Raw genomic sequence first — 19,843 nt, 5'->3', positions numbered from 1 at the left:
ATTTAATCATTGAAACTTCACATAGTGACACTTCAGTACTGTTCAAAGCAAGCTGAAAAATACTTTCTTTGTTCTCAGAATTTTTCATTTCAAGATATATTTTGATATAAATCATAGGATTTCAAAAGCAAAAAGTGAGCCATCACATAATTTATATTTAGAACAAGAAATAGTAAATTCTTCACAATGTGGGAATTTTCTATTTAGAAATACTTGGAAAGTAAATTATTTCTCTTATAACTACATTGATCTGGGATGAGAGGATAAAGTTGAGAAGAATTTCATGATTTAAAAAAACTTTCAGGCATAGGGTTAGGCATAAAAGACTTCTTGTGGGCAAAAACCACCTGATCACATAAAAGCATATACATTTGAAAAGAATAAAAATGTTGCTTCAAATGTGGGCATTGTTAAAGGAAATATAACTTTCCACATCCATTCTTAAAATAGTAATTGTAGTTCCTTTCTTATGAAACATGTCCCCAGAACCAATGTTGAAACTAAATGAGAACAATCACGTAATTTTATACGTGGACCCAGGATAGCCTCTACTTTGCAGTAGGCCAATGGAATCATAACAGGGTCTAGAAGACCAGTTGCAAAGCTGTTCAAACCCTGCAAAAGAATGGAATGATGAGTTATTGAAAGTTCATAGACCTATTTGATGCAATAATAATAATTCATTTAATTCGATTATCTTCTAGTCTTGAGGCAAAAACAATCATTTTCCTCCTTAGAATTTAAAATCAAATTTTTATAAATCCAAATGTAATAACCAATCACCTCAAGTAATTTTGGGTGTTATGAAGAAGGCTGACTTAGATAAAGGAGCTTTTGGAAGGGATTTTATTTTGGCTTCACTCTGAAAAGCCACAGAGACAATTATGGATAAGGGCTATAGGAAGCCATGCTAAATGTTAAATGTCCACTCTGCACCACTGTATCAAAGAGATAATATCACTTACTCAAATGTAGGGCAGCCAGCTTGATTTTTCCAGTGAAATATTAGCCCTCAGTCTATCTTGCCAAAAATTGTAAGGAACCATAAATAAAAACACATGTGATGTTAAATACATACCTCTGATGAAACACTGTGGAATATCTACTACATTAAAAATCTCTACAGTGATAGAGTTCATTGAGTATTAGAAATATTTGAGAGAATGAGGTGTAAAATGTTATTTAGGAATAAAACTATATTGCTCCTAATACCATATAAATTAGTCTGCATCCTAATTTCCCTCCTAATTCCATATGAATAAATTTGATATGCATCCAAATTAAACTTTCATGAAATATGATCTTTGTTCTTATTACCTGAATGAAATCTAAATAGACAATTAACTTCAGAAACCAATAGATAGTTGCCAAATATCCTTCAAAAGCTATAGAAAATTAGAAGAATTTAAACAATTTCATAAAACTGAATCAGTGAAAATCACATGGATCTACGTGGTTTTATTTAAAACATTCTGATCTATTTGTAAAAGTAGGATTGTTTGTATAGTTTAATCACCAATGAGAGTAACATTTGTTACTTTTGAAAAAAGAAATTAGTACATATATATCCTCCAAAACTCAAGAGATCATGTGTCATGATGTGCTCAGGACAGATCCAGTTTTGAGATATTCTAAAGGAATTTTCATCATTTTCAAAAGTGTTCTGGTTTGGGCAATAAATGATATGCTTACCCAATTTATAATTTCAATGGAAATAACACACTTGTTTTTCTTTTTTCTTTTTAACAAACTTCAAAAATTGCTGCCAGATGTAACAAATATGAATCAAGAAAATGTAATTTATCATTAAGTAAAAAGAAAATCAATTCATATGCCCTTATAGTGTAGAATTTTTGCTTCATTAATGATGTTTTTGAATAAAAATATTTTTATTATGAATAAGTCATTTATTATTGTTTTCCTTTAAATACTTTTTTAATCCACACAATCCTAATATACAGAACAAGCAGAGTTACTTGAGAGTTAAATTGGATATAGACAGGCAGTGGCCTCAGAGAATCTGTGTAAGAGAATTGGGAGCACTGCTAAACATGTTTCATCCTGGGGTGTTTAAATGAACCTTGGAACTCTCAAGCCCTCATTTGAATTTCAATGTGCTCATATATCCTAAGTTCAGAGTTATTTATTCAAGATTACTTATGGCAGAAGTCCAGAGTCATATAGCTGTGGATTTTCCTCTTGTCAAATCTGAGGAGATGGCTGTAGCTTGTATTTGCATTTCTCCTGAAGTCTGCCACCACATCTCCGCAGGAAATAGACTTAATGACTAAGGATTTGGCACTCTTCCTATAAACCAGTAAGGAAATGACAGTGCCCAAATTACTCATGGAGGATAATTCTGATGTGACTACCTTTCAGACGACATCAAGTAGATCTATATATAGTTTAAACCTTTCCCTTTAAGTATGGTAAGTTGTTAAGCTTTGATTTGCAATTGAAGAGCAAGTCAAGGAAAAGCATGAGGTAGTATTTAACTTGATCATACACCTGCCATAAAATGCTGAGTCACATACTGTTCCCCTTAATATTTGTCAAAAATGTTCTCTGTGTATTTGTACTATAACTGTGAATTTTGCCTGCCTGGAGGTAGAAAGTCAAGTTGCCAACTTCTCATATTATGGAAAGGGCTTGCTAGTCCAAGGAATGTTCAATGAAATCTCAGAATGAAAGTGATAAATATTAAAAACAATACAAAGCAAAAAACTGAAGTCAATTATAGACCAGAAATGAGTAAAAACACACACACAAAAAGCAGGAGTAAAATCAAGCAGACATTTTAGTCACATAGAATCCAGGAGATCAAGAAATATTAAGACAAAGACAAAATGCAAAGTATAGTTTTAAAAATACAGTAATTAAAAAAAAATAAAATAAAAATAAAAATAAATAAAAATAAATAAAATAAAAATACAGTAATTAAGATGATTTTAGGCTTATTTAGGCACATTCCTGATCTTTAAGGACAGGGGAGTGGAAAAAAAATGAGTTAGTATCAGCACTCAGGAAGTTAATTTAATACAAATAGGGGCACAGTTCATAATTCTATGGATTTAGAGGAATTAATCTCTTATAGGTGCACAATTAATGACATAGTCATTTGAACTTTTGCTTTTTGTTTTCCTTCTCAATAATGTTTTAAAAACGCTTTGGAATAGAGGCACCTGGGTGTTTAGTGAAGTAACCAGCTCTTGATTTTGGCTCAGGTCATGATCTTAGAGTTGTGAGACCAAGCCCTGCATCAGGCTCAGCATGCATGGAGCCTCCTTGAAATTCTCTCTCTCCCTCCCCTCTCCCCCTCACACCCCTCCCAAAATAAATAAATAAAATCTTTAAAAGTTTTAAAAATAAAAACTCTTTGGAATGAATGGAATAAAAGATGCTAATAGAGTAGATGTAGGATATGATAACTAAAGGAAGGTTAAAATGGTGCAAGGGTTTTGATGAAGAAAATTTGGGGGAAAAAAAGGACTTGCAAAAGATGAGTAATGTGACTTGGCCAAAGTTTTGTTTTACATGTCATGAGGTTGTCCAATTATAAATATCCAAGCTAAGTAAGAAAAAAATCACACACACACAAGAATTCCTTGTATAGGAAATATTGAAAAGTACATTATAAAAATCAAAGGCTTAGATCTCTATAATGATTAGTCATATGTAATTTAGTATTTCTACAAGTATTTCCACTTAAACCAATCAGAAAATGATAAGATAATGTGCCAATGAAGACAATATAGAAAAGTCTTACACTTTTATCATTGTTCAACAACTGTTTTACTTGAGAGTCATTCTGAAATATGTTCAATTAGATTTCTCTGTGTGATCAAATATAATTCTTCCTTTTCCAGGAAAAAAAAAATCTTCCTGTCAGGTAACTGTTTTATGTAGCTTTGATAAAAAGCTAGGTTTCTGTTCTGATGTTCAGAGTCATTAAATTCAAACTCTGTAACAGTTTTTCCTTTCAGTTAGGACATGTACATATATTCAGGTATTATCCTTCAAAGCAAGAATAATTTGGCTGGTGAAACCTTTTCAGCTTTTGGAAAATCCTGAATGCAAACATAATGCTAAAATTCCTATACAAAACTAGAAAAAGCAAAGATAAAAAACTCAAAAACATATCTAGGTAAAGTTGGTCCCAGAATCAATTTTATAACAGTGAGAATATAATAAAATAATCTCAAAGAATTTGAGAGCTTAGAACCCATAAAAATATATTAATGCTTTGCAATAGATAAAATCAGCTTGAATGACCTCTTTAAATCTCCTTTACCCATTTTACTGGTTATATTTAGGTCTTAGACATGTGAATATACAGGAGTATATGTATACATGAGTTGCCCCCAAACTTCAAAGGCTGAGAATGTTATAAAGTAATTCTGACATAATTTTCTCTACTTGTTTTTTATTCATTGTTTTTAGAAAATTGATGGGAAACTATGCGGCAATTTATAAGGGAAATTTGACTATCCCTAAGGACACATGTGATACAGTACATACTCCATGTCACTACACTTAACACCATCTGCAAGTAAGTAACTAACTCTGGTGACAACTTCCCCAGAAAGATACAGGTGCCTGCTGCGCTAGATCCAATGCTGGCAGGTGGCTGACCTACACTGTGATCCTATGGGGTGGCTGATGAACCACAGCCCATGCTACTGAGTGCCTCAGGTTAACTCCCCCTGCACTATTACTGATCCCTCCTGCCTCTGTGTAAAGCACAGCTGAAGAAGTTTTCGTTGTTTCTGTGGCAGCAGTACAAGTTTCAACTTTTTAAAAAATTTATTTTGCCTTTTATTCATAGCAAGGAAGCTATTTTGAAATCTTTAGGCAAGATTAAGAGGAAGGCTACCCTGTGGTTTGTGTGGCAGCCACAAGCACTAAACTAAATCCAAAAAACCATTTGAGCCTGAGGGATGCACTGCAGCATATGGGCTTCTTCCTCTCATTGCTTCTTAAGTACTATCAGGCAGCTCTTCTAGGTTCAGAGCTCATGCAGCTTCCTAGAGGATGCTGATTAAGAGCATGTTTCATTCTGGTGTCTGTATTTTACTGGCAGCCTTATCTTCTCTGTTCTGTAGATACATACTTTTCTTTGTAGATTATTTGATGTCAAATTTATTCATAATTTAAACCTTGTGTTTGCACATTCCTTGCACATTTTATTTATTTATTTTAAGATTTTATTTATTTATTCATGAAAGATACAGAGAAAGAGGCAGAGACATAGGCAGAGAGAGAAGCGTGCTCCCCACAAGGGATGAGGGACTCAATCCAGATCCCAGAACTCCGGGATCAAGCCCTGAACCGAAGGCAGACGAGCAAATGCTCAACTGCTGAGCCACCTAGGCATCATCAAATTACATTTTTTTAAAGATTTTATTCATGTATTCATGACAGACATAGAGAGAGAAAGAGAGAGGCAGAGACACAGGCAGAGGGAGAAGCAGGCTCCATGCAGGGAGCCCGATGTAGGACTCGATCCCTGGTCTCCAGGATCAGGCCCTGGGCTGAAGACGGTGCTAAACCGCTGAGCCAACCGGGCTGCCCCCCACATTGCATTTTAGAACAAGATTTGATAACTGAAACTTTAATGGTGATGAAAAATCTATTGTATCAGGTAAAAATCTGTAACAACAAACTTATTCTTTGATTACAAATATCTCATATGTAATATTAAATAAACCTTTTTCACTGGCTTAATTTACCTTTTTAATTTTGAAATTAATCAATCAATCAATTAATTAAAAATGTGGCTATTTACTTACTTTTAGCCACAAAAACAATTCATTTATTTCTTTTTCAATATAGAGTTTCCTGCTAATCAAAGTGGCATGCTAGAAAAGATCTTTAATCTTAAAATCTCATCCGATAAAACCTTGATTTCTCATTATTTAAAGAACTGTCTCATAACCAGTTAGAAAGTAAGTCACACTACATCACTTTATGCAAGAGGAATCTGCAGCTCAGAATTAAAAATCTTTAATGTGCCAGTTACAAAGTGAAGTAAAATGTAGGCCTAGAAAAGTAGTACATGAATTCTGGTCTCTTCTCCTGCCCATTTTAGGCTGTTTCTTCCTTTTTATTTTTTGTAAGAGATCTTGCGTATGATTTGGTATTAGAGTAATCATTCAAGCTGTATATTTTCTGGTTACACCTTAGCCATATGAACACTTCTAGATTAAGCAGTTCTAATGCCCCTTTTGGTGTGTTCTTAACATATTCCTAATCTACATCGTAAACAATCTCATGGAACATATGTCCACTTAAAAGCAATCATACATTTTCTTTCCCTCAATTGGTTCAATAGGGAAGAATTAGCACAACATAGTCTCTTGCTAGTTCATTAAACTGTGATTACTTTTGGTACCAATAAGTAATATTCCCTGGTTTACTTGTGCTATTTGTAAGCAAATTAATAGCAGTGACAGAACAAGGAGCTGCAGCATGCGGCAGTACATCATCCTCTAAAAACCATGTCTAGAAAATTGAGCTTCAAGTCTGAGGAAACTACTAATCCAAGACAAATTAATAAATATATATTCCCCTAACCTATTTATCTAATGTATCTTACCTTTTACAAAAAGACAATGAAAATTTTATAAAGAGATGTGATTTTATTTCTATAATAACTCCCTAGGATTCAGTATTTATTAGTGAAAAGTGGTCAGTAATATCTTGTTCACATTCAAAATGGTTTCAAAGGTAGCTGGTTAATAACTAAATGACTATAGCAAAAATAAAAAAACAAAATAAGCAAACAAAACACAAATACTCCTCTAAAAAAAGAAGATGAAATACAATGCCACATAATAACATCAGTGTTGAAGTAAAAAAGGATACTTTTGTCAAAATTAAAGAATGTCAACCACTTCAAAAAATAGGCAATGACCATTTACATTTCTTTAACCATTTTTTAAATGAAAATAAATAAAAGTGTTTTTGAACACTACTAGAAATCCATAAATTCTAATCTCTCCTAACTGATATGCATTAGGAGTATTCTGAGAATTGTCTCCATCTCAGCAATAATCCTCAATAGGATTTAAATATATATATATTTACATAAATTTAAATAGCACTAGGATGGCCAGTTAAGAATAGTTCGAATATACAGGATGAGAAATTTTCATATAAAATTAGAAGAAACCCACCCTCGGATTTATTCTCTTCCTTTCTCATTTCTTGTTTGAAGTTATAAAACACTTCCTCAGTAGATTAAAAAATAATCTATTAAACACCCACAAGGCCATCACAGAATGGGAGAAAACAAAAAGTGTGAAGTTCTGAAGCTCATACACATTCTCCAAACACTGCATCATCGCAAAGGTGTGCAAATATATATATGTAAAATCCTATTCTGTGCTACTCAGTCACAATATCTTTCAAACTTCTGAAATTGCTCTCTGTTCAGGAAAAGTAGAACTAGACTGTACATTGTAAAGCAGGGGGTTATGCTTCTCTGTAGATGAGACTGGATCAGAAGGCTCTACTCAATAGGAATGATGAAAATTAGCTAACTAGTCTATTCACTCCAGAAGCTGAACTAAAAAATAATGACAGAAATGGCAAAGGAACAAATGCCAAAGGACAGTGAGCTGAGTGAATTAGTGATGCTGTGGTGGACAACTGTAGTGCTCACTAGATGTAGACAGGAGCTAATGCATACTAAAAATTGCCACTAGTTTAGGTCAAATTAGAGTCCAACTTTTAAAAAAAAAAAAAGCAATTTGTTTTATTTTTCTGTACTGTTTTATTTTATAAGATATATATGAATACCTATTTTAAAAATTGAAGGAGCACATAAAGCTTTCCTCAGATTATCCTCTTAAATTCTTTTTCTTTTAAAAATGTAGTTTTCCTATCCCTATTCTTCTGGTTGTAACCCTCAGGAAAACAAAAAGAAACAAAAGCAAAACAGAAACAAAGAAACCTCAAGTGTAATCACCTTTCAAAAGCCTTTGCACAAATTCCAGGTCAGGATTCAAGGATCTTCCCGCTAGCTGGAACTACAGTGCTTTCAGAACTTGTTTGTAACACGTCTCACATTGTGCCGTGAGTACCAGGACAGAGACTGTTAGATTTTCCACCTTATGCTCACAACTAACATAAAACTTGATATATATGAGGTGCTAAATAAATGTTGGATAATACATGACTAGATCAAGCATAATTAGAACATAAATATGTTTATTCTTTAATACAGTAAATTTTATTCAACAATTTTTGAATGTAATATTAGTGCAAATTTCCAAATCTCAAACTCAGTTCTTGAACTTCGGCATCTTAAACAGAATATTAGAATGTGAATATCTCTTTGAAATCCTAATCTTAATTGCAGGACTATTCATAATATCCAAAATGTAGAAACAACCTAAGGGAACCTTAAGGATATTATGCTAAGTGATATAAGCCAGTTTTGGAAGGACAAATATCACACAATTCAACCTTATACGAGGTACCTAAAATAGTCATTGCTTCTGAAACCATCATTGGGTGTAAAGAATCACTCCAGGATAGTTCTGTGGACTGCTCCAAGAACTATTCTAACTGAAGATACACATGTGATTCTGTCCTGCTGGCATGCTCTCAATATAATACAAGTGGCAGGGGTATTCAAATACAATGTACTTTTTTTCTATTACCTCAGTTCCAATAACTGTACTTTATGAATCAAGTAGGAATTGCATAATCCTATGCGATCCTATCCTGTCACTGTTAATCGTAGTGACGGTAAAACAGATGCTTAAATAATCTAGAGGCTTCATATTATTTCTATACCTACTTAATAAAATTTATTTTGTTTCATATTTCAGAATTCCTTCTCTTTTAAGGCTGAATAATGTTCCATCATGTGTATATATCATATCTTCTTTATTCATCTCAAGATGGACATTAGGTTAACAAATCATGAATATACTATTTTAAGTTTGCTCAATGTAGTGGTTTTGGGTGGAATACACAATTGAACATATGGAATGTAATCTAAAAATTCTTGCTGATTCATTTAGTAGAATATTTGGAAGCAAAAGGCATGCTAATAACACAGCAATGTTATAACATTACTAAAAATGAGAGGATTTAGCAGAGGGATTGAGGTAGAAATTAGTCAATTTCTATGTAATCTTTTCTTCTTAATTAGCCTTAGAAAAAAATGTAGAAAAGCTTAACAAGAAAAGGCATAACCTACAGAAGTTGATATTATCCTCACCTCTTTTTTTTTTTTTTTTTAAGAATACGTTCTATTATTGGAAACAACTTTACAGCTGAAAAAACTACATTTCCCTCCTCTGTCTCCTTCTTCCCCTCCTCCTTCTTTTCCTCTTAGTTCTTCTTTTGGTCAACCCAGTAAAATTTTAATATAATTTTGTTGAGCATAGTATCAGGAATGCTCTTTTAAAGCAAAGGGGGAGGTGGGTGGTTCATCGGGCTTGTATCTCTTCCCAGTAGCCTTTTGCTTTTACCTGCATGGAACACAGGAGATTCCTGAACCTCTAAGTAATCATGAGGCAACTTTAAATGGGAAGTTATACACTAAGAATGGCAGAGCAAGAAGATTGGAGGAGGCCGTCTCACTGATAATATTGTAGAGGAGCTATGCTACTAGTCTGGTAACATCTAACTCTATTTTTATTTAACTTGGGAGAAAATGAAACCTCCAGAATATTTAAGCATATGTTTTTCTGTATTTCTGCCACTAGGATTATCAGTGAAATGCAATTCCTATTTGATTCATAAAGTATAGTTATTGAGACCCAGGTAATAGAAAAATGTATTTCAATTTACCCCTGCCACTTATATTATATTGATAATCTGTTAAATATCTCAGCTAAGGTCAACCTCGGCATTAGATTTGTTGGAAGACTATAGAAGAGAAAGCAGAGCATGCCAGCATAGCAGAATCACATGTTTATCTTCACTTAGGGTAGTTCTTGGAGCAGTCCACAGAGCTATCCAGGAGTGATTCTCTATACCCAAAGATGGTTTCAGAAGCAATGAAATAAATTTTATCAGGTATAGAAATAATATGAAGCCATATGGTCTTTAGGATGTGTCTTATTACAATACCATAGACAAGTTCCAGGTCTCTGCCTGGAACCTACCAGTTAAAAAAAAAAAATCAGATTCAAAGAAACCCAAATATATGTTCTACTTAGCATTTTTATTTCTCTTAGTCCAGATATGGACTGCTAAACTAAGGTCATTGTTGCCATAGTACATAGCCTAATAACAAAGTTGACATCCATCTCATCTTTATCAAGCTTCTAGAAAAAAGCTAAAATACTCAGGGAGAATAGAAATGGTTGTTTTAAATATTTACCCATAAGATATTAAGGAGAAAATGACAGGTTGATTTTAGACTGAAGAGATTCTTAAATGGTAGGACAAGGAAGTCACAATTGAATCTGTATACTCCATGGATCCGCAGAAGTCCACAGAGTATATAGAATAACGTATACTGTAAAAAATCTAGGAATGCAAAAAACTCATGGATAAGTGGACCCACACAAGTCTGACCTAATATAGAACTTTGAACAGCTTTAAAAAATGTTTGATCTTGAGCATCTATTAATGGGACTTGAACTAGGTTATCAGCCAAATAGAAGCTCACTATTCTGACTATATTCATTTCATAAATATTTCCTGAAGACACCATCTTCCAGATAGCTATCAGTTGCCCCACTAGATCCATTTTGTGATAGTTAATTTTATGTGTCAACCTGACTGCACCGAGGGATTCCCAGACAGCTGGTAAAACATTATTTCTGGGTGTGTCTGCATGAGTGTTTTGGAAAGAGATTAGCCTTTGAATCAGCAGACTGAGTAAAGAAGATCTGTTCTCATCAATGTGGGCTGGCATCATCCAATCTGTTAAGGGACTGAACAGAACAAAAAGGGAAAGGTGAATTGCTGATGTATCTGCCTGAGGAGATACACCCATTTCCTCTTGCCTTTGGATATCAGCACTCTTGATTCTTGGGCCTTTGGACTTGGATTGGGACTTATATCTTCGACTACCAATTCTTGGGCCTTTAGACTTGAACTGAACTTATACTAGTGGCCTTCCTGGTTTATAGACTATAGATCATGGGATTTCTTGGCTTTCATAATTACATAATTGGTTCTATTTCTCTGGAGAAGCATAATTAATACACATTCTTTGCCATTCTCCACTCTACTGTAGACTCTATCCCAGGAGACTGACCTGCATAGACTATATCCAAGGGATACCTGAGCTCTGGGTTCTGACAGACCTCAGCTAACTAGTTGACTTAATAGGAGATTAAAGTGAAGAGTAGTGAGGTTAAGTTATGCATCTCTTTGGCTCTCTTCCTTTTGAGTGGCCATTGTGTAGCTTTGTCCCTTGACTGAAGGTCACTGTTTCTTTCCTGGGACTGAACTTTCCCTCTGTATAGTTGACTTGAACAACATAGGTTCGAATTGCATGGGACCATTTAGACACAGATTTTTTTTTTTTGTTTATGAGCCAAAGGAAGACGTTCAACCGCTGAGCCACCCAGGTGTCCCTGCAGGAACTTCTGCCTCTCATTCTTTCCAGCCTCAGGATGGTTACAATTTCACTATTATAAGCACAGTAGTACTGAACTACCCCTCTGTAGTTTCCTTATCCTGTAAGTACACCTTGGTAAATAGTCTTTTCATTAAAATCTTCCTGAAAGTTTCCTTTGTTGAGTGCCTTGGGTTCCTTCTGGGACCCTGACTGATACAGATGGTCTCAGAAATTCCCTTCACAATTGCTCTCATTGTTTTGTCTATACCACTTTATTAATGATGATGGGACCATTTAAAAGCTTCCCTTCTTAAATAGGCTTCTCCATATTTTACATGAGTTATCCTCCAAAAACAGGAGGCTAAGAAAACAGCTTTTACCCTAGAGTGTGGGAGATTACTTTCTACCCATTTTCTAGTTCAAATTTTAATGATAGCAAATTTCAAGAGATTTTTATATGATTTCATCTGGCTTTCAGAAAAAAAAACAAAAAACAAAAAAACTATCAAGAAATCCTAGGATTGGGCAGCCCGGTGGCCCAGCAGTTTAGTGCTGCCTTCAGTCCATGATGTGATCCTGGAGACCCGGGATCGAGTCCCACATCGGGTTCCCTGCATGAAGCCTGCTTCTCCCTCTGCCTGTGTCTTTGCCTCTCTCTCTCTCTTTCTCTCGTGTGTGTGTGTGTGTGTGTGTCATGAATAAATAAATAAAATCTTAAAAAAAAAAAGAAATCCTAAGATTCCATTAGACTGATTTACTTATTATAAATGAGAAACAAATTTAATGAATAATTAAATTATGTTTCCCAAGGAATAATGAATGAGTGATACTAAAATGATTAAATGTATTTTAATATTCAACAGTTGCAGCTTTCAGCTACTTTTTAAATGTCTAAAATATGTATATGCCATGCAAATCTATAAACTAGTATAAAAATAAAATAATATAAAATACAATTCTGGTTTAACATCAGAGCTTATGTCTTAATTAAAATACATCATTTTTTATTATCTATACTGAATTTTACTTTCTGTTATGTATTCATATAAATTCTCTAGCTTACAAAGTTACTAAGGTTTTTTTCTAATGTTGGCTTACTATTTATGGCTTCCAGTTAACTACTTAGATTTATTTTATTTTTTAAAAAAGATTTTATTTATTTACTCATGAGAGACACACAAAGAGAGAGAGAGAGAGGCAGAGACACAGGCAGAGGGAGAAGCAGGCTCCATGCAGGGAGCCCGATGTGGGACTCGATCCCGGGTCTTCAGGGTCACACCCTGGGCTGAAGGCGGCCCTAAACTGCTGAGCTTCCTGGGACTGCCGTTAACTGCTTAGATTTAAATGTATATTTTTTCAACCCTGGTAGAAGATGTACATTTTAAGCTTTTAGTCAATTTTGTTTTCTGATGATATATTCTTATTTGTATTTCATAAATTCCTTTAGGGAAAATATATAATCCTCATAACAAACAAATGACATTTAAAAAATAATAGCTATGGTTCATTTTATATACTCTCCTTTTTTGTAGTCAATGACACATTTTAAAAATAGTAGATAATGCTTCTAGTAATAATACATGTAGTTATATAATTTAATTTACTACATTATAATACTTATAATGTATTTGGACTAAAAATTGTTAGTTTCTGAGTTCACACATTGCATTTAGTTAACATTTCAGGTTAAATATATCGATTTCTTTTTACTTCCATTTTAATCTTATCTGGCTCTTATCTTTTCATAGACTTGTTTTTAAAATATTTTCCCCTATGATTCCTAGGTGGCTCAGCGGTTGAGCGTCTGCTCTGGACTCAGGGTGTGATCCCGGTGTGGGATGGAATTTGGCACGGGGCTCTCTGCAAGGAGCCTGCTTCTCCCTCTGCCTATGTCTCTGCCTCTCTCTGTGTCTCTCATGAATAAATAAATAAAATCTTAAAAAAAAAAAAACTTTCCCCAACTAATTTTCTTTGTTCCTCTGATCCTTTTTCCATTCAGTTACTATAACCATTCTCTTTTTGTTTGTAAACAAGTATATTATTCAAAGAAATTATCCACTGATATCTTCTTTTCCTTTTATTTTCATTAGTTTTCTCTGGTGAGTTTTACTTATTGTTCTTTTACGATTCTTATTCTATTTAACTTTTCACTTTAAGTCTTATGCTAAAAACCGTATATCCCCATTTTTATAGTGGACATCTGTAGAGAATTCAACAGAGAATTCACAAAATAAATCATAGCAGATATATTACTAGATTCTCATTTCTTACAATTATAACAATCTGGCCAGAAAGGAAAATGGATCTACTGTAACACTGAAGCCATTTGCTCTTTATTTTTAAGATGTTATAGACTGAATTTTCCAGTGCCTCTTCCATAAATTCATGTCTGCAGCCTTAACACCCTATGTGACTGTATTTGGAGATTGAGCCTTTAGGAGATAATTAAGATCAAATGAGAGTTACAAGGGTAGACTCCAAAACCATCAGGATTGGAAACTTTTAAGAATAGGAAGAGAGATCTTTGCCATGTGAGGACAAAGTGAAAGGTGTATCTGCAAAACAGGAAAAAAGCTCTCTCCTGGAACCAAATAGGCCTTCACTCTAATCTTGAATTTCCCAACCTCCAGAACTATGAGAAAATTCATTTCTGTTGTTTAAGCCACCCAATCACACTGTATTTGTCACAGCACCCTGAACTGATGAACACAATAAATAAGCAAAGAATACAGAAGAGATGTATTTTTTAAATGTATTTAAATGTATTTTTTAAAATGAAGAACAGCATGGAGTATTTGTGAAGGCCCATAATTTTAAATTACTGAAGTGTTACACTAGAATATTTTTCTCTCCTACATTATTAATAATGAATTAAAGCCTAGGTTTTATTAAAATGTATGTGAAAGGAACTATTTGAGTTATTTACAGTTGGCCTTATCTGAATGTGGGTCCAATGGAAGTATCATCATTTTGAGAGTGAAAAGAACAGCTATTCCCTAGACTCTGACTGGATGTACAATTGTTTGAAGTGTAATATTATTAAAAAAATACATTTGATAATATATACCTTTTTCATTTAAAAAAATATAAATCTGAGAAAAACTAAATCTATGTATATTTGATTCCAAAAACAACTAAATGTTATAGAACTACTTCTTGTATGTTTTGTGAAAGCCCTAAACAGCTAACTGAATAAGCTCAGTTTTCACTCCTACTTTTCACAAGGACAATGGTAAATATTAAATGATCCCTTTGCCAGAAATTAAGAACAGAGAAGATGCCCAGCATCTCCAGCTCAAGTTTTTGGCTGAGGTAGTGCTAGACTGCCATCTGGAGACTATTTAACCAAGATGCATCTTGAATGACTATCATTTTTTACATGATTAGGGGTTCCTCGTCTGTCTCTTTATTTTTTAATTGTGTTTGTTATATGTCTTTCATATTTTGCTGATCATGGTCTTGGTGATCCTTATTTGGCTTTATTAAAAAAGGAATAGAGACAAATCTGAGCATAATGAAATATTGAAGTACTATTTCCAAACTGATATATAAGTATAAATAACATCTAATGTCCCTCCTGTGTTGACATTTAAGTATACTGTTAATATGAGAGACCCATATTCACAGAGACTGTCATTGCATTTACTATAACAATGAGTCATGGTGTAATTTGTTTCAATTGTTGAGTAATTTAGATTTGTATTTTGAAATAAATATATAAGGTAATCTTTCACATATGTTTTCTAAATAATAAAGTTATTTACAAATCTTTTTCTGGTAATAATATTCAAGTTTAGTTAAAAAAGAACTTAATTATATTAATAATATTTATTTAGCACCATCAAATATAAACTAATTCCAAACATCAAAATGTTTATTGTTTATGGAAGATATAATATGAATCAATGTATGCTTTGTAAAAGGCAAGTAGTTGTCTTTTCAGTTTATGAATATTTCTTGTTTGACATTTTATTTTATTTTTTTTATTTGTTTTAAAGATCTTTATGAGAGAGAGTGAAAGCCAGAGATCACAGAGGGAGAGGGAGGAGAAAAAGCAGACTTGATGCTGAGCACGGAGCTCAATGTGGGGCTTGATCCCAGGACCCCAAGATCATGACCTGAGCTGAAGGCAGAGGCTTAACTGACTGAGCCAGCCAGGTGCCCTTTGTCTGACATTTTTAAATATAATCTAGTTAAACTGATCTACCTTTACGCTTTGCGCATTTAGTATCTTCTTTAATAAATCTTTCACTATACTGACATATTAGAGATATGCTTTATACCAAAATTAAGAGTAAAAACTACTTTCTTTTAAAATATTACAAAAAGAATATTTTCCAGAATCACCAGAAAGACTGGAGAATCATGGATGTTCTAAAATGTTCCCAGCATTTTCCTAGAATTCCATCTATATGCTATCATTTTATCTTAAGGTGGAAGTTCTCTTTAATCTTTATAGACAAAATATTTCATTAAATCCAACATTATTTCTCCCTATTTTTGGATGTACTGCAAGTAAGCTGATTAGATGAGAGTCACAACTTGCAATTCACTTGGATTTTCTCCTGATAGAAGTATTTCACTTTTGGAAACTGAGAGAAGAGATAAGCTATGGGATTTAATTGGTTATCTTCATATTTAATTGGGAAATAATTTCCTTGGACAGAGTAATATTATATGAGAAACAATAATGGTGAATAAAAGTATTCAGAAAATCTGGGCAGCCTGGGTGGCTCAGTGGTTTAGCGCCACCTTCAGCCCAGGGCCTGATCCTGGAGTCCCGGGATCAAGTCCCACATCAGACTCCCTGCATAGAGCCTGCTTCTCCCTCTGCCTGTGTCTCTGCTTCTCTCTCTCTCTTTCTCTCTGTGTGTGTGTGTGTCTCTCATAAATAAATAAATTTTAAAAATCTTTAAAAAAAGTATTCAGAAAATTCAAGAATGGTAGTGCTGATGATATAAATATCTTTGCAGATAAAGAAAATGTAAATCTGGCCTAAGTTCCTATTCCAATAGAGACAGATACATAATCTCTCTGTAATGAGAAGTGTCCCTTATAACTAACCAATTTATCCAATTGGTTAGCTAGTTCTGCTGGAATGTGGTATCATATTGGAGTGCAGAATTGAAAGTTGCTGCTAGGTCAATGTGACATAACAGTACAGTGGTTTGGTTCATGTTAGATAGTCATTTGTTGTCCCTGGTATATTATTTACTCTCTGTCAGAGCCATATGTTATGTCAAAACTGTTTCGTAAAAATGACATATTTACTCGCTTAAAAGGACTGCACCCTCTACTACAGTTGTCTTGGTGGGGTTTACTTCAGGCTCTATCTGCTTTCTCATCCGCTATAGACATGTCAAACATTGTGGGTACTCTATATAATAAGCTTGCACTGCAAACTACATTAGCTGAAAAGGCATTGCTCCTAAGCATCATTAATATTTGATAGGCTTCGAATTAATTGTGTAGCAGGTTAAAATGCTTTACATAAATATCACATGTGAGTATGAATACTAGAAGGTAAGGATGGTTGGGGGCCAGACATCAAACTGGTTACCAGACTAGCTATCAGTGTTGAAAAAACTTTTTCCCTTTGGGTTTGATTCAGTCTTTGTCCCCAAGTAGTATTTTGGAATTATGACTTGAGTTAGAAATCTACAAATGGAAGATAGTATTACAGTACATACTAAATATAATTAAATACGTAAAACATAGGGGAATTTTCAAGGCAGTTTTAAAATTTTTAAACTATCCTGAACCATGTGTAATGGTAAATGCCTGACACAATGCATTTATCAAAACCAGTAGAACTCTATAGCACAAAAGATAATGCTTAATGTATAAAAATCATTTAAGAGATCTGGAGACTCCAGGAGGGAATGAAGACTGATAAAAGAATTTCCAGTGTCTAGTGTTTGAGAAGATGTCTACCATTATTACTGACAGCACTTTTCATAGTATATCAATTTCCTCTTTTACCTTTTTTCCCCTAGCCAAATAAATAGCTCTTTGATAGGAAATTTTATTTCACAAAGTCCTCATTTTAATTATTAAAGAGGTGACTTAAAATATAAATGGATGCATCTGCTAATCTGAGATGATGATGGTGGTGGTGGCAATTATGATAATGATAAGAAAATTAAACACAGGGGTACCTGTGTGATTCAGATGGCTGAGCATCTACCTTGGCTCAGGTCATGATCTCAGGATCTTGGGATTGGGCCCCACTTCAGGCTCCCCACTCTGGAAGAAGTGTGCTTCATCCTCTCCCTCTGCTTCTCCCCACCATTCATGCTATCTCTTGCTCACTCTCTCTCTCAAATAAAGAAAGAAAAAAGAAAGAAAATTAAACTCAGATTTGTATTCTGTGTGCATAAAATTTCTTATAAGAATACAATGATTTCCTTCTTGGAAAAAAAATCACTAAAAATTCAAATCCCTTGAACTTTTTTCCCATATCTAGAATTCAAAATTTCATAATTAACCTCTTAAGGATAAGGAATTAAAAAATCCAAGGATTCTAGAGAGTAATTTTATAGCATTTATCAATAATTGTAAAAAATGAATGTGCCCAAACCAGCAATTTCAACATTAGGAAATAATTATGTATATAAACTAAGATCTAGTTTCAAGCACGTTCTACAAAGTATTATAATAGAAGAATCTGCAATAATATAAATGTCCAAAATCAAGGTTGAATAAATTTTCTTTCATCCTTGATAAAATATACCTAAAATAAGAATGAAGGAAGTGGTAGGAGATAAAATGACATGGAAAAATACTCAAAATATGAGTAAAACAAATAGGTTATACCAGACTAAGCACAGAATGGTCACATTTTATTAAAAATTAAACCTAGCTGAAAAAAATTACATTAGTTAAAGCTGAAGTTAACAAAAGCCCAGCTATTTCATCTCTAAAATGAGATGATAATGATAAAAAAAAATCTTCCTTCTGATTCCATGAACATGTTATTTTACAAAATCTAAAGCTGCCCGTGCTCATATAATTTTTGTTTGTCAATAAATTTTTTAACCTAGCAATAAACAAGATATTGTAATTCTTTTCAAAAAGATCTATTTTCATAAGTATTACATAAACTTTAACTAATAACGAGACACTCACACATGAAAAATCTGCTCATCTTGTTGGCATCTAGACAACTAAACTTAAGTCAGAAAGAAAAGCAGAGCACCATTATTAAATAATAGTGGGTTCTTTGTCTACTGATTAATTCAAAATTAAGTGTAATCTCCTTCAAAGCAAAAATCTATGTCGGTCCTTACTTCTTCCACAATAAATGTTGATTTCAATATAATGAAAAATGGACCTATTCTCTACTGAAAATTAAGATTCAATATAAGAAAATTATTTATAAAAAGGCACCTTGATTTTTTCTCTCCACTAGGATAGGCTATAGATTAAAAAATATATATTACTTAGTCCTCTCTAATTAAAACAATATCTTGCATAAAGTGCTCTTCTTTAAAGAGGTAAAACAAAACTATTTAAATCAACACAGTCTGAAAACATTTTTGATCATCTTTTTTATGCAGGCCATGAATGCGTCTTAAAATTATATATGGTGGGATGTGTCTACAAGGCATACACAATCTAGCCCAGCTACACAGTTAGATACTTAAGATTTCTAATGCATCCTGAATCAGAGGGCTTACCTAGAAAAATGTCAATTACAATATATACACATGTCCACAGACACAAACCAAAACCAAACTTTCAATGGGACAAGAGATATTATCACAGGAGATATAATATACCAATTAGTCAGATACAATGTTATTCTCAAACGCATAATGCCGTAGATGAGACGATCTCCCGCTGTGATCATTTCACACTTTCTCCGCTAAGTATTTGTACATAACTTTTCTCTGAACTAAAGAGGATAGTAGAGTGAGGTACCAAGTCCAGAACATCATTAAGCTAAGGAAAAATGTTATATCCCAAAAAGATGAAGAAGCTGCAGGAAGAAAATATACACCAATATAAGGTGCAACACTTCTGCTGACCCAGCTTCGGCCCAGTCATTCCCCTTCAGGTGGTCTGCTGCCCAGCATGAAGGATACCACATTGGGCTGTCTGATCTCCTACTGAGATCAGGAGTGTACCCTGTCTGTGATGCCATTTGCCTCCACCTTTCATCCTAGCAGATGCGGGGAAGGTCTAAAATGTTTTGTGGTTTGGCCTTTTGCAGAAGCTCAAACTCACTTACCATTCTCCTTTAACTGTATTCCTAAGGAGGAGGAAGGCCTTTACTGGTCAAAATCAAGGACACTTTAAAGGCCAGTT

This window comes from Canis aureus, chromosome 9 (assembly GCF_053574225.1).
Source record: "Canis aureus isolate CA01 chromosome 9, VMU_Caureus_v.1.0, whole genome shotgun sequence".
Lineage (NCBI taxonomy): Eukaryota > Metazoa > Chordata > Mammalia > Carnivora > Canidae > Canis > Canis aureus.
The sequence above is the reverse complement of the archived record's forward strand: the minus strand, read 5'-3'. Positions refer to the sequence as shown.